A 14,390-nucleotide genomic window follows, 5' to 3' on the forward strand; every position below is an offset into this window, starting at 1 on the left:
CAATCAAGTGGTTAGTGCTGCGTTGGTAGCAGAGAGGGAGGCAGATGATGAGCCAGCAACCGCGGCAAGTGCATCCAGCGACAAGCAGGGGGCTTCCCTGACAAGCTCTGGTCCCGACAAAGATGGATCTGCGCAGATGCATGAGGAGACGCGGAAGAAAATGGTGCAGCGCCCAGTTTACTTTGTCAGTTCCCTCCTGCAGGGGGCTAGGTCAAGGTACTCTGGTGTGCAGAAATTGCTTTTCGGCCTTCTCATGGCCTCGAGAAAGCTGCGCCATTACTTCCAAGCACATGAGATCACAGTTGTCACTCGCTTTCCGCTGAAGAGGATACTGCAGAATCCAGAAGCGACAGGCAGGATTGTTGAGTGGGCACTGGAACTGTCAAGCTTTGGTCTCAAGTTTGAAAGCACTTCAACTATCCAGAGCAGAGCATTGGCAGAATTTATAGCAGAATGGACGCCAACACCAGATGAAGAAATTCCAGAAACGAGCATCCCCGACAAGGAGGCAAGCAAAGAGTGGCTGATGTACTTTGATGGTGCCTTTTCGCTGCAAGGCGCCGGCGCTGGTGTGCTGCTTATCGCACCCACCGGAGAGCACCTCAAGTACATAGTCCAGATGCACTTTCCCAAGGAGCAAGCAACAAATAATACTGCAGAGTACGAAGGCTTGCTTGCCGGTCTCCGGATCGCGGCAGACCTTGGGATCAAGAAGCTCCTTGTCAGGGGTGACTCACAGCTTGTCGTCCGCCAAGTAAACAAGAATTATCAGAGTCCGTTGATGGAAGCTTACGTCGATGAAGTGAGAAAGCTAGAAGAGCGCTTTGACGGCCTACAAATGGAGCACGTTTCGAGATCTCAGAACGCCCTTGCTGATGGCCTGTCAAAGTGCGCCGCACTTAAGCTACCTGTGGAACCAGGGACCTTTGTGCTCAAGCTGACCCAACCGTCCGTAACACCATCAACTGGACAAAGCAAGAAGAGGAAGTTGATTCCTGGTGACTACCTGCCGGCAGAGCTTCCCGAAGCCGCCGCCAAGAAGGTCCCCAAGATCAACACCGAAGGCGCTGAGGAGCAGTCTGCTCCGGCAATCCCTAGGGCTTGTTCCGTTGAAGCAGAAGCTCCCGGCAAGCTTGTCGCGGAATGTCACGCTCCGGCAGAGACACAGCTTCTCGCCGTAGAAGCGGATATTCCCGCAGCAATCTCCCAAGATCAACGCCGAGCGCTGAGGAGCAGATGCTCCGGCAAGCCCTAGGGCTTGTTCCGTTGAAGCAGAAGCTCCCGGCAAGCTTGTCGCGGAATGTCACGCTCCGGCAGAGACACAGCTTCTCGCCGTAGAAGCGGATATTCCCGCAGCAATCTCCAAGATCAACGCCAAGAGCGCCGGGGAGCAAGATGCTCCGGCAAGCCCCAAGGGTTTGTTCCGTTGAAGCTGAAGCTCCCGGCAAACTTGTCGGGGAACGTCAAGCTCCGGCAGAGACACAGCTTCTCGCCGTGAAGCGGATGTTCCCGCGGCAGCAGAGTTGCCTTTAGTCCTTGTTGTCGAGCCACAGCTCCAACGTGGGCGCAGCAGATTGTCCGTTTCCTTCAGACAGGAGAACTTCCCGAAGAGCAAGAAGAAGCCGAAAGAGTAGCCCGGCAGTCAAGTATGTACCAGTTCGTCGACAAGACACTGTACAGAAGAAGACTCAACGGTGTGAAATTGAGTGTATTCCCCGGGAAGACGGACAAAAGCTGTTGGCAGAGATACATGGAGGCATATGTGGACACCACATTGGCGCAAGAGCACTCGTCGGCAAAGCATTCCGGCAAGGTTTCTTCTGGCCAACAGCCCTCCAGGATGCAACTGCACAAGTAACCAAGTGTGAAGCGTGCCAGTTCCATTCCAAGCAGATACACCAGCCAGCTCAAGCTCTCCAGACGATCCCTTTATCCTGGCCATTTTCGGTCTGGGGGCTCGACATCCTCGGCCCCTTCCCCCGAGCTGTCGGGGGCTTTGAGTACTTGTACGTCGCAATCGACAAGTTCACAAAGTGGCCGGAAGTGGAACCAGTGAGGAAGGTGACCGCACAGTCAGCCGTCAAGTTCTTCAGTACGTCCAAGATCTTGGCACCAAGGTCTGCTTCGCTTCTGTTGCTCACCCAAAAAGCAACGGTCAAGCGGAGAGGGCGAACGCCGAGGTGCTGCGCGGGCTCAAGACCAGAACTTTCGACAGGCTGCACAAGTGCGGAAGAAACTGGATCGAGGAGCTACCGGTGGTTCTTTGGTCGATCAGAACGACGCCAAATCGAGCCACGGACAGACACCCTTTGCTCTAGTCTATGGAGCAGAGGCAGTTACCCCCACGGAACTCGTATACGGGTCACCTCGAGTGCTCGCTTACGATGAGCTTGAGCAAGAGCGGCTGCGGCAAGATGACGCGCTGCTCCTTGAGGAAGATCGTCTTCAGGCTGCTGTGCGAGCTGCTCGCTACCAGCAAGCTTTGCGCCGCTACCATAGCCGCAAAGTTAACGCCAGAAGTCTCGAGGAAGGCGACCTTGTTCTTCGGCGCGTTCAGTCGGCCAAGAATTCCAACAAGTTGACGCCGAAGTGGGAAGGCCCTTACCGGGTGAAACGAGTCACAAGGCCTGGCGCTGTCCGCCTTGAGACCGAAGATGGCATTCCAGTGAGCAACTCCTGGAACATCGAGCATCTTCGTAAGTTTTACCCGTAAGGCGCGGTTGTCGGGCCCTTGCCCGGCAACCACCTTTCTGTACAAGTCTTGCCGCTGTTGCATGTAATCCTTTGTACAGAGCCAGGCGCAGACCCTGAGCACCAGTAAATGAAGCGCTGCCACCCCGGGGTTATAGCATGCATGCTAGGTGAGTCTCGTCCTTGGTTAGGGTTGATAGTGCCTAACAGCGGCTAACCCCTAACTTAGAGGTCGAGTGTCCGTCCCTTTGCTCTTCTTTCGTTCGCAGGGCTCGCATATCCTGGCCAGACCGCTTGAGGACGAAAAGGAGAAGAAGGGCGCGCCGGCCAAAGTAGAACAAAGTTGAAAGCACTCCGGCAGGGAAGAGGAACAAGGAAGAACAAATTTGTATGGCACTCCGGTTAAAATAGATGTACGACTTGATAAGGCGAAAAGAACTTGAACAAAAGGGCACAACACTCCGGTTAAATGGAAAGGCATGAAAAGAACATGATCTTTGATGAAATGATAAAAGATGGGTTGAAGAGGGCAACATCACAAAGCCTCCGGAACAAAATTAAGAATGGAATGGAATGAACGAAGGGAAAAAAGATCTTGAGGGAGCACAACAAATGCTAGAACGGAGTTGTAGGAAAACCAACAACGAAAAGAATAAGCTTGATATGGTCTTAAGGAATACATCTCAAATTATGAGGTGACAACCTGCCACTCACGGGAAAAGTATTGGATTGATAAGAACAAGAAGACAAGAAAGCTATTTCACCGGGAGGATAAAAGAAGAACTTGGATCATTTATAAGCACCATAAATAGCAACAATCCTTAGGGAAAGCTTTAGGTGAAATATAAGCCAAGATAGCTCCAATGACGAGATTGATGGATTTAAAATACCTCATTCTTAACAACGTGTGAATCATGAGACATGAACTCAAATTATCAAGAATGACATAATACCACCTCGAATGATACGGTAGAAAGAAATCGCACTCAGGAAAGCAAGATGAAGAATGCTAGAGCTCCTCTGAAAAGAATCTCGATGAACACTTCGAGAAGGAATCAAATCCTTGATGAACCATCATGTAGAACCTCCATGAAGAACTCCGGTAACACAAGGATGATCAAACGAAAAGAAAGAGAAGTTGAAAGCACAAGGTGAAACCTTGTAAAGATTTAGATAGATCTCCATGATAATTAGAGCTTGGAACTCCGGGAAAGAAAGACGAGTACTTGAAACCAAGAATTTAATCATCGTGACCAAACTCCAGAAGAAAAGATTAACATAAGGATGAAACAAGAGTAAGAATTATGTTATGCGTATCCTTCACTAATTTAAATTGATGACAAGCAACGGATTTGGCATACCACTTATTCTCGTAGAAAGGATTAAGCGAGATATATCAAAACTTGGGAAGGTTTTCAACCAACCACCGGTAGAATTGAAATAACGAACAATTGATGAGGAAGAGAAGTCTTGAACGAACCACCGTAAGAATCAAAATGAACAAAGAAAAGACAAGGAACACCGGGAAAAATTAGGAAATGAACGAGGATACTTGAGAGAAACTAGATACATGAGAACGAAGGGATCACGAACTGATTAGATATCACTTGAACGAAGCACCGGTAAGATTTTTGAAGAACGAGAGCTGAAAGCTGAAATGGATAATCCCGAAATGATGGCCTTCTTAGTAAAGAAATGGAAACAACTCATGAAATGCTCCGGATGGGTGAAAAGAATTCCCACAATCGAAAATAATTATAAGAGGATGGCAACAAGCTAGAATCACGAATCTCTGAGAGAACGGATAAGATATGGAGGCAAAAATACTCTTCGGTCTTCAGAAGATGAGAATGACAACGAGAAACACCACCAAGAATTATTGAGGCACACCGGAAGAATCAAAACGAAGAGGTTGAGCCAACGGTGAAAAGAAATGAAATATCTTGGAGAAAGGCATTTGACTGATGATAAATCATTCTTACGTCAAACTTCAAAAAGAAATTTGAAGATAGCTCCGGGAAAATAAGAAGAGTCAGGTAAGATCCTGGGAAAAAACCTGTGGGTTAGGGCCCACTCAAAATAAAACACCGTTGAAGGATTTAAAAGAGAGAATGCACCTGTTGAATTAAATGACTTGAATGAGATAACATCCTCGAAAGAGCTTGAACGAACGTAGAGTGGAAAACACGAATCTTCGAACTATCTTCAGCACTCCGGAACAAATGAATAGCGAGAGGTGAATGATTAAGAATTGCACCTGCATGAGAAAGCATTGAAACGAGGAAAGGATATGATCAAACACCAAAAGCTTGATTTGAATCCACCGGAGAAGAAAAGAATGGAGAAAGAAGAACGAGTAGAGCATCTTCATGAGAAACACCGGGTAAAAACATGAAGGAAAAAGAATGGAGAGACTTCCATCAATAAAATGGATACTTGAATAAGAAATCTGGTTCCTTGAAGAAAAAAAAGGGTGGGAGGGAGGGAAAAACAAAGGCAATTTGGAATGGAATGAAATGAACACCGTTGAGGAACTTAGAATTGATCTTGCGGATGTTGAAATGATCGGATCCACTTGAAGAGAAGTACACCGGTTAAAGAAAAAGATTGACATGACAATCTCGATTATCATGAAGGATTGGTATCCGCATAGAAATATGAGAACAACATTTGGGGAAGGTATGGAATCAACATTTGACTTCGAAGCAACTCGAATACCACAACTCAAAACAAAACAAAGGATTGGCTTGTAGAATAAGCCAAAACAAACATATGATAGAGATTTCGTCCAAAGTTTTCGTGGTGGGGCCTACACGGGCTCGATTGTACAGCACCATCATGTACAAGGCAGTGCACATGACATACGAAGCGTCCCTGAGTCAGCATAGCCAAGGACTCTTTAAGACACAACGAGACCACTGTAAAACCAACCATGGATAGGCGGACCACTAGACATCGAACCCCAATTTCATATCATACATCTGTCGGAAAGATATCCTAGGAGCTACTTGAATTCCCACTTATAAACTCCCGAAATTTTCCTGTTATGCAATCAGGTGTTGGGGATACAGGGGAAGCATAATATCTCACCCAAAACTAGCAAATCCTACATCCAGTTGTATCCATCCTTCAACACATAACCAAGAAACCTTCGGAAATCGTTTACCTCAACCTTCGAAAAGCGTCCGTTATACAAGTTATGGCAATACTCCCGAACTCCCGCCCCAATAATGGGTGGCGTCGAGGTTATCTCACCAACAACTACATAAAAGAGATTTTCGATGTCGGCGAAACTCAGGTATTCCAGAACTGCAACGATAAAATTGTGACGACAACACCTCAGAGCTCAACTCCCCGGGACACTGCCACAACCCCTAAATGTCAGGAGGCACCAAGAACAATGTTCTCGTCACAAAACCATCAGAACGATTCCAAGATACCCGCATGATCCTAAATTTTTTTAGTGAAATTTGAGAAGAGAAGAGTCAAAACTCTATGTCAGGATGCCTGACCAGAGCGACGAAGGGACTGAGGAGTAAAAAGAAGTCATACTCTCCGATATATATAATCCTAAATGACTCAAAACATTTTTCTAGACTCAACAACGCCAGCGATTCGATCAAGCAGGGAGGCTCCTAAAGTCGGGGAAGGCTCTGATTACCAACTTGTAACGCCCTCGATGCGGCTATATCTCCCACGTGTCGAAGCACGACTTAGAGGCATAACCGCATTGAAAGCAATGTCGCAAGTGAGGTAATCTTTACACAACCCATGTAATACATAAGGGAAAGAGATACATAGTTGGCTTACAGTCGCCACTTCACACAATACATGAATAAAGCATTACATCATCCAGATACAATCAAGGTCCGACTACAGAACCAAAATAAAAGAAGACTACCCCAAAAGCTACACAGATCCCCGATCGTCCCAACTGGGCTCCACTACTGATCAACTGAAATGAAACAACACAATAAACGAGGTCTTCATCGAGCTTCTCCTTGAGCTCGGTTGCGTCACCTGCACGGTTTCATCGGCACCTGCAAACTGGTTTTGGAAGTATATGTGAGTCATGGGGACTCAGCAATCTCACACCCTCGCGATCAAGACTATTTAAGCTTATAGGAAGGGTAAAGGTATGATGCGGAGCTGCAGCAAGCGACTAGCATATATTGTGGCTAAACATACGCAAATGAGAGCGAGAAGAGAAGGCAAAAGCATGGTCGAACAACTATGATCAAGAAGTGATCCTAGAACAACCTACGTCAAACATAACTCCAACACCGTGTTCACTTCCCGGACTTCCCACTTATAAAATAATATTTCGGAGGTGCCGCGGGCGCGTGCAAGTGTGTCTGGGCTCAGAACGGACAACGGAAGGAACGAGGAGACCGGGACGGATGCAAGTTTTGAGAACATGATGATGCAATGTACATGATGACATGATAAGATGCAACACGCAAGCAAATGACATGACAACGTCAGCGAATAACTGGAAAACACCTGGCACATCGGTCTCGGGGCGTTATAGGTTGAGCTCCACCTAGAGCAAGTAGCTACACTCTTTTACAACTGAACAATGGACTATGCATTGAATTGTCTGTTTGGCGTAAAGAAACTTCACCACATGTCTTACTAGTATTAGATTGTCGAAGGCTGACCCCTCGGGTGGAGCATATTAGTTACTCCTGGCCTATTCATGAGCTTACTAGAGATCACCCCAATCTCATAGACTGTGACCAGCAGTCGGGCTCATATAGGTGTGTTCCTCCAACGATCGCTCTGTAGGATAGCATCTTGCTTATATGAGCTTTGAAACACATTAAGACAGTAGTCAACCTACCATACAGTTTCCGAGAGTATTGCATCTCCAGCGGAGTGGGTTAGTAAAGTAACTCATCGGTTTACCACTGGCTTGTTTTCCTGGGTCCTACGTCATGGGATCTCCAATCACATAGGTTGGGTTACCACCATGGCAATTGATACGTCCCGAACGTATCTACTTTTCCAAACACTTTTGCTCTTGTTTTGGACTGTAATTTGCATGCTTTGAATGGGACTAACTCGGACTAACGTTGTTTTCAGCAAAATTGCCATGGTGTTATTTTTGTGCAGAAATAAAAGTTCTTGGATTGGGATGAAAATTTACGAAGAATATTTTCAGAATATATAAATATACTGGCAAAAAGAATTGCGAGAGGGGGACACCCAGGCATCACAAGCTTTGTTCTGGTTCTCTATTAAAAGGAGGCCTTAATATCCCTTGGTTTCTTTACAGACCCCGCTGCCATGGGAGGGTAGGACAAAAGATGTCATGCAAGTTCTTATTATAAGCACGTATGACTATATATGGAATACATGCCTACATTACATTGATGAATTGGAGATATTGTGTATCGCTCTAGGTTGTGACTGTTATATGATGAATGTCATCCAACACAAATATCCATCACTGATCCAATGCATACGCTTTTCATACATTGATCTTTGCTAAGTTACTTTCATTGCTGATGCTGTTACAATCACTATAAAACTGCTACTGCTACTATTACTGTTACTATTGCTATTGTTACCACTGCTATCAAACTATCATATTACTGTGCTACTACTCACCTTGCTGCAGATATTTACTTCTCCAGGTGTGGTTGAGTTGAATCTCAACTGTTAATACTCGCAAATATTCATTGGCTCCCCTTGTGGAATCAATAAATTTGGGTTGAATACTCTACCCCCGAAAACTGATGGGATCCCCTATACTTGTGGGTTATCAGCAGCTCATGTGGGTCTCATGCCCATCTCCTTCTATGTATTATCTATCACAACACACGATAACCCTTCAGTAAAGGGATTTTCCAAATTCTTAGCCGTTTGGGTATAATCTAGCGCTATCACTCTCGAGTTCCTTAATTTTTTGACAGTGTTAATCTTATTCTTATGTACTCATTGGACTTCATGTTGTCCTTTGTGAAGGAAATATGCCCTAGAGGCAATAATATAGTTGTTATTTATATTTCCTTATATCATGATAAATGTGTATTATTCATGCTAGAATTGTATTAACAGGAAACTTGATACATGTGTGAATACATAGACAAAACAAAGTGTCCCTAGTTTGCCTCTACTTGACTAGCTCGTTAATCAAAGATGGTTAAGTTTCCTAACCATAGACATGTGTTGTCATTTGATGAACGTGATCACATCATTAGAGAATGATGTGATGGACAAGACCCATCCACTAGCTTAGCATAATAATCGTTAAGTTTTATTGCTATTGCTTTCTTCATGACTTATATATATTCCTCTAACTATGAGATTATGCAACTCCCGAATACCGGAGGAACACCTTGTGTGCTATCAAACGTCACAACGTAACTGGGTGATTATAAAGATGCTCTACAAGTGTCTCCAAAGGTGTTTGTTGGGTTGGCATAGATCAAGATTAGGATTTGTAACTCCGAGTATCGGAGAGGTATCTCTGGGCCCTCTCGGTAATGCACATCACTATAAGCCTTGCAAGAAATGTGACTAATGAGTTAGTTACGGGATGATGCATTACAGAATGAGTAAAGAGACTTCCGGTAACGATATTAAACTAGGTATGAGGATACCGACGATCGAATCTCAGGCAAGTAACATACCGATGACAAAGGGAATAACGTATGTTGTTATTGCGGTTTGACCAATAAAGATCTTCGTAGAATATGTAGGAACCAATATGAGCATCCAGGTTCCGCTATTGGTTATTGACTGGAGATATGTCTTGGTCATGTCTACATAGTTCTCGAACCCGTAGGATCTGCACGCTTAATGTTCGATGACGATTTGTATTATGAGTTATGTGTTTTGGTGACCGAAGTTTGTTTGGAGTCCCGGATGAGATCACGGACATGACGAGGAGTCTCGAAATGGTCGAGAGGTAAATATTGATATATTGGACAATGATATTCGGACAATGGAATGGTTCCGGATCATTTCGGGTATTCTTCGGAGTACCGGGAGGTTGCCAGAACCCCCCAGGGGAAGTCATGGCCCTCAAGGGCCACGGGAGAGAGGGGACAGCCCACAAGGGGTGGCTGCGCCCCCCCGATAGGAGTCCGAATAGGACTAGGGGAGGTGGCAGCGCCCCCCTTTTCCTTTCCTACTCCCTCTCCCTTTCCCCCTTTTCCACTCCGGAGAAGGAAGGGGGAATCCTACTAGGACTAGGAGTCCTAGTAGGACTCCCCCATGGCACGCCCCCTCTAGGCCAGCCGCCTCGTCCCCTCCTCCTTTATATATGAGGGCAGGGGCACCTCATTGCACATCTATTGTTCTCTTAGCCATGTGTGGTGCCCCCCTCCATAGTTTACTCCTCCAGTCATAGAGTCGTAGTGCTTAGACGAAGCCCTGCTTGGATCACATCACCGTCACCGTCACCACGCCGTCGTGCTGACGAAACTCTCCCTCGACCCTCTACTGGATCAAGAGTTCGAGGGACGTCATCGAGAAGAACGTGTGCTGAACTCGGAGGTGCCGTACATTCGTTACTAGATCAGTTGGGTCGTGAAGACGTTCGACTACATCAACCGCGTTAACCTAGCTAACGCTTCCGCTTTTGGTCTACTAGGGTACGTGGAAACACTCTCCCCGTCTCATTGCTATGCATCTCCTAGATAGATCTTGCGTGATCGTAGGATTTTTTTTTGAAATTGCATGCTATGTTCCCCAATAGTGGCATCCGAGCTAGGTCTATGCGTAGATGATATGCACGAGTATAACACAAAGAGTTGTGGGCGATAATAGTCATACTGCTTACCACCAATGTCTTATTTTGATTCGGCGGTAGTGTTGTATGAAGCGGCCCGGACCAACCTTACATGACCACGTTCATGAGACCGGTTCCACCGACAGACATGCAACTTGTTTTGCATAAAGGTGGCTGGCGATTGTCTGTTTCTCCAACATTAGTTGAATCGAATTTGACGATGCCCAGTCCTTGTTGAAGGTTAAAACAGCACACTTGACAAAAAATGTTGTGGTTTTGATGCGTATAGGTAAGAATGGTTCTTGCTAGAAGCCCGTAGCAGCCACGTAAAACTTGCAACAACAAAGTAGAGGACGTCTAACTTGTTTGTAAGGCATGTTGTGATGTGATATGGTCAAGACATGATGAGATATAAATTTTTGTATGAGATGATCATGTTTTGTAGAAGTTATCGGCAACTGGCAGGAGCCTTATGGTTGTCACTTTATTGTATGAAATGCAATCGCCATGTAATTGCTTTACTTTATCACTAAGCGGTAGCGATACTCATAGAAGCAATAGTTGGCGAGACGACCACGACGCTACGATGAAGATAAAGGTGTCAAGCCGGTGACGATGGAGATCATGACGGTGCTTAGGAGATGGAGATCAAAGGCACAAGATGGTGATGGCCATATCATGTCACATATTTTGATTGCATGTGATGTTTATCTTTTATGCATCTTATTTTTTTAGTACGGTGGTAGCATTATAAGATGATCCCTCACTAAATTTCAAGGTATAAGTGTGCTCCCTGAGTATGCACCGTTGCTATAGTTTGTGAAGGAAATATGCCCTAGAGGCAATAATAAAGTTGTTAATTATATTTCCTTATATCATGATAAATGTTTATTATTCATCTTAGAATTGTATTAACCGGAAACTTAGTACATGTGTGGATACATAGACAAATAGAGTGTCCCTAGTATGCCTCTACTTGACTAGCTCGTTAATAAAAGATTGTTAAGTTTCCTAGCCATGGACATGTGTTGTCATTTGATGAACGGGATCACATCATTATAGAATGATGTGATGGACTACACCCATCCGTTAGCTTAGCACTATGATCGTTTAGTTTATTGCTATTGCTTTCTTCATGACTTAAACATGTTCCTATGACTATGAGATTATGCAACTCCCAAATGCCGGAGGAACCCCTTGTGTGCTATCAAACGTCACAACGTAACTGGGTGATTATAAAGATGCTCTACAGGTGTCTCCGATGGTGTTTGTTGAGTTGGCATAGATCAAGATTTGGATTTGTCACTCCGTCCATCGGAGAGGTATCTCTAGGCCCTCTCGGTAATGCACATCACTATGAGCCTTGCAAGCAATGTGACTAATGAGTTAGTCACGGGATGATGCATTACGTAACGAGTAAAGAGACTTGTCGGTGACGAGATTGAACTACGTATGATGATACCGACAATCGAATCTCGAGCAAGTAACATACCGATGACAAAGGGAACAACGCATGTTGTTATGCGGTTTGACCGATAAAGATCTTTGTCGAATATGTAAGAACCAATATGAGCATCCAGGTTCCGCTATTGGTTATTGACCGGAGATGAGTCTCGTTCATGTCTGCATAGTTCTCGAACCCATAGGGTCCGCACGCTTAATGTTTGATGACGATATGTATTATGAGTTATGAGATTTGATGTACCGAAGGTTGTTCGAAGTCCCGGATGTGATCACGGACATGACGAGGAGTCTCAAAATGGCCGAGACATAAATATTCGTATATTGGAAGGCTACATTTGGACACCAGAATGGTTCAGGTCGTTTCAGATAAGTTTCAGAGTACCGGCGGTTACTGGAACCCCTCTGGGAAGTTATTGGGCCTCATGGGCCTAATGGTGGAAGAGAGGAGGCACTCCAAGGTGTGGCGGATGCCCCCTAGACCAAACCGAATTGGACTAAGGCTAGGGGGCCACCCCCCTTTCCTTCTCTTCTTCCTCTCCTTCCTTCTTCTCCTACTTGGACTAGGAAAGGGGGAAACCTACTCCTACTAGGAGTAGGATTCCCCCCCTTAGGCGTGCCCCTTGTGGCCGGCCCTCCTCCTCCTCCCCTCCTTTATATACGGGGGAGGGGGGCACCCCGTAGACACACAAGTTGATCTTTAGCCATGTGCGGTGCCCCCCTCCACAGTTTTACACCTCGGTCATATTGTCGTAGTGCTTAGGCGAAGCCCTACGTCGGTAACTTCATTATCACCGTCAACACGCCATCGTGCTGACGGAACTCACCCTCGGCCTTAGCTGGATCAAGAGTACGAGGGACGTCACCGAGCTGAACGTGTGCAGATCACGGAGGCGCGGTGCGTTTGGTACTTGATCGGTTGGATCACGAAGACAGTCGACTACATCAACCATGTTACTTAACGCTTTCACTTTCGGTCTATGAGGGTACGTAGACACACTCTCCCCTCTCGTTGCTATGCATCTCCTAGATAGGTCTTGCGTGATGTAGGAATTTTTTTGAAATACTGCGTTCCCCAACAGTGGCATCAGAGCCAGGTCTATGCGTAGATGTTATATGCACGAGTAGAACACAAAGAGTTGTGGGCGATAATAGTCATACTGCTTACCAGCATGTCATACTTTGATTCGGCAGTATTGTTGGATGAAGCGGCCCAGCCCGACATTACATGACCGCTTTCATGATACTGGTTCTACCGCCGTGCTTCACACACAGGTGGCTAGTGGGTGTCTGTTTCTCCAGCTTTAGTTGAATCGAGTGTGACTACGCCCGGTCCTTGTTGAAGGTTAAAACAACACACTTGACGAAAAATCGTTGTGGTTTTTGATGCATAGGTAAGAACGGTTATTGCTAAGCCCGTAGCAGCCACGTAAAACTTGCAACAACAAAGTAGAGGACATCTAGCTTGTTTTTGCAGGGCAAGTTGTGATGTGATATGCTCAAGACATGATTATATAAATTGTTGTATGAGATGATCATGTTTTGTAACAAAGTTATCGGCAACTGGCAGGAGCCATATAGTTGTCGCTTTATTGTATGAAATACAATCGCCATGTAATTGCTTTACTTTATCACTAAGCGGTAACGATAGTCGTAGAAGCAATAGTTGGCGAGACGACAACGATGCTACGATGGAGATCAAGGTGTCAAGCCAGTTTCGATGGTGATCAGGACGATGCTTTGGAGATGGATATCAAAGGCACAAGATGATGATGGCCATATCATATCACTTATATTGATTACATGTGATGTTTATCTTTTATGCGTCTTATTTTGTTAGTACAGCGGTAGCATTATAAGATGATCTCTTACTAAATTTCAAGGTATAAGTGTTTTCCCTGAGTATGCACCGTTGCGACAGTTCGTCGTGCCGAGACACCACATGATGATCGGGTGTGATAAGCTCTACGTTCACATACAACGAGTGCAAGCTAGTTTTGCACAAGCAAAATACTCAGGTTAAACTTAACGAGCCTAGCATATGCAGATATGGCCTCGGAACACTGAGACCGAAAGGTCGAGCGTGAATTATATAGTAGATATGATCAACATAGTGATGTTCACCATTGAAAACTTCTCCATCTCACGTGATGATCGGACATGGTTTAGTTGATATGGATCACGTGATCATTTAGATGACTAGAGGGATGTCTATATAAGTGGGAGTTCTTAAGTAATATGATTAATTGAACTTAATTTATCATGAACTTAGTACCTGATAGTATTTTGCATGTCTATGTTGTTGTAGATAAATGGCCTGTGCTTCTGTTCCTTTGAATTTTAATGTGTTCCTAGAGAAAGCTAGGTTGAAAGATGATGGTAGCAACTACACGGACTGGGTCCGTAACTTGAGGATTATCCTCATTGCTGATACGTCTCCAACGTATCTATAATTTTTGATTGCTCCATGCTATATTATCTACTGTTTTGGACAATA

This window comes from Triticum urartu, chromosome 1 (genome assembly GCF_003073215.2).
Source record: "Triticum urartu cultivar G1812 chromosome 1, Tu2.1, whole genome shotgun sequence".
NCBI classification, from domain to species: domain Eukaryota; kingdom Viridiplantae; phylum Streptophyta; class Magnoliopsida; order Poales; family Poaceae; genus Triticum; species Triticum urartu.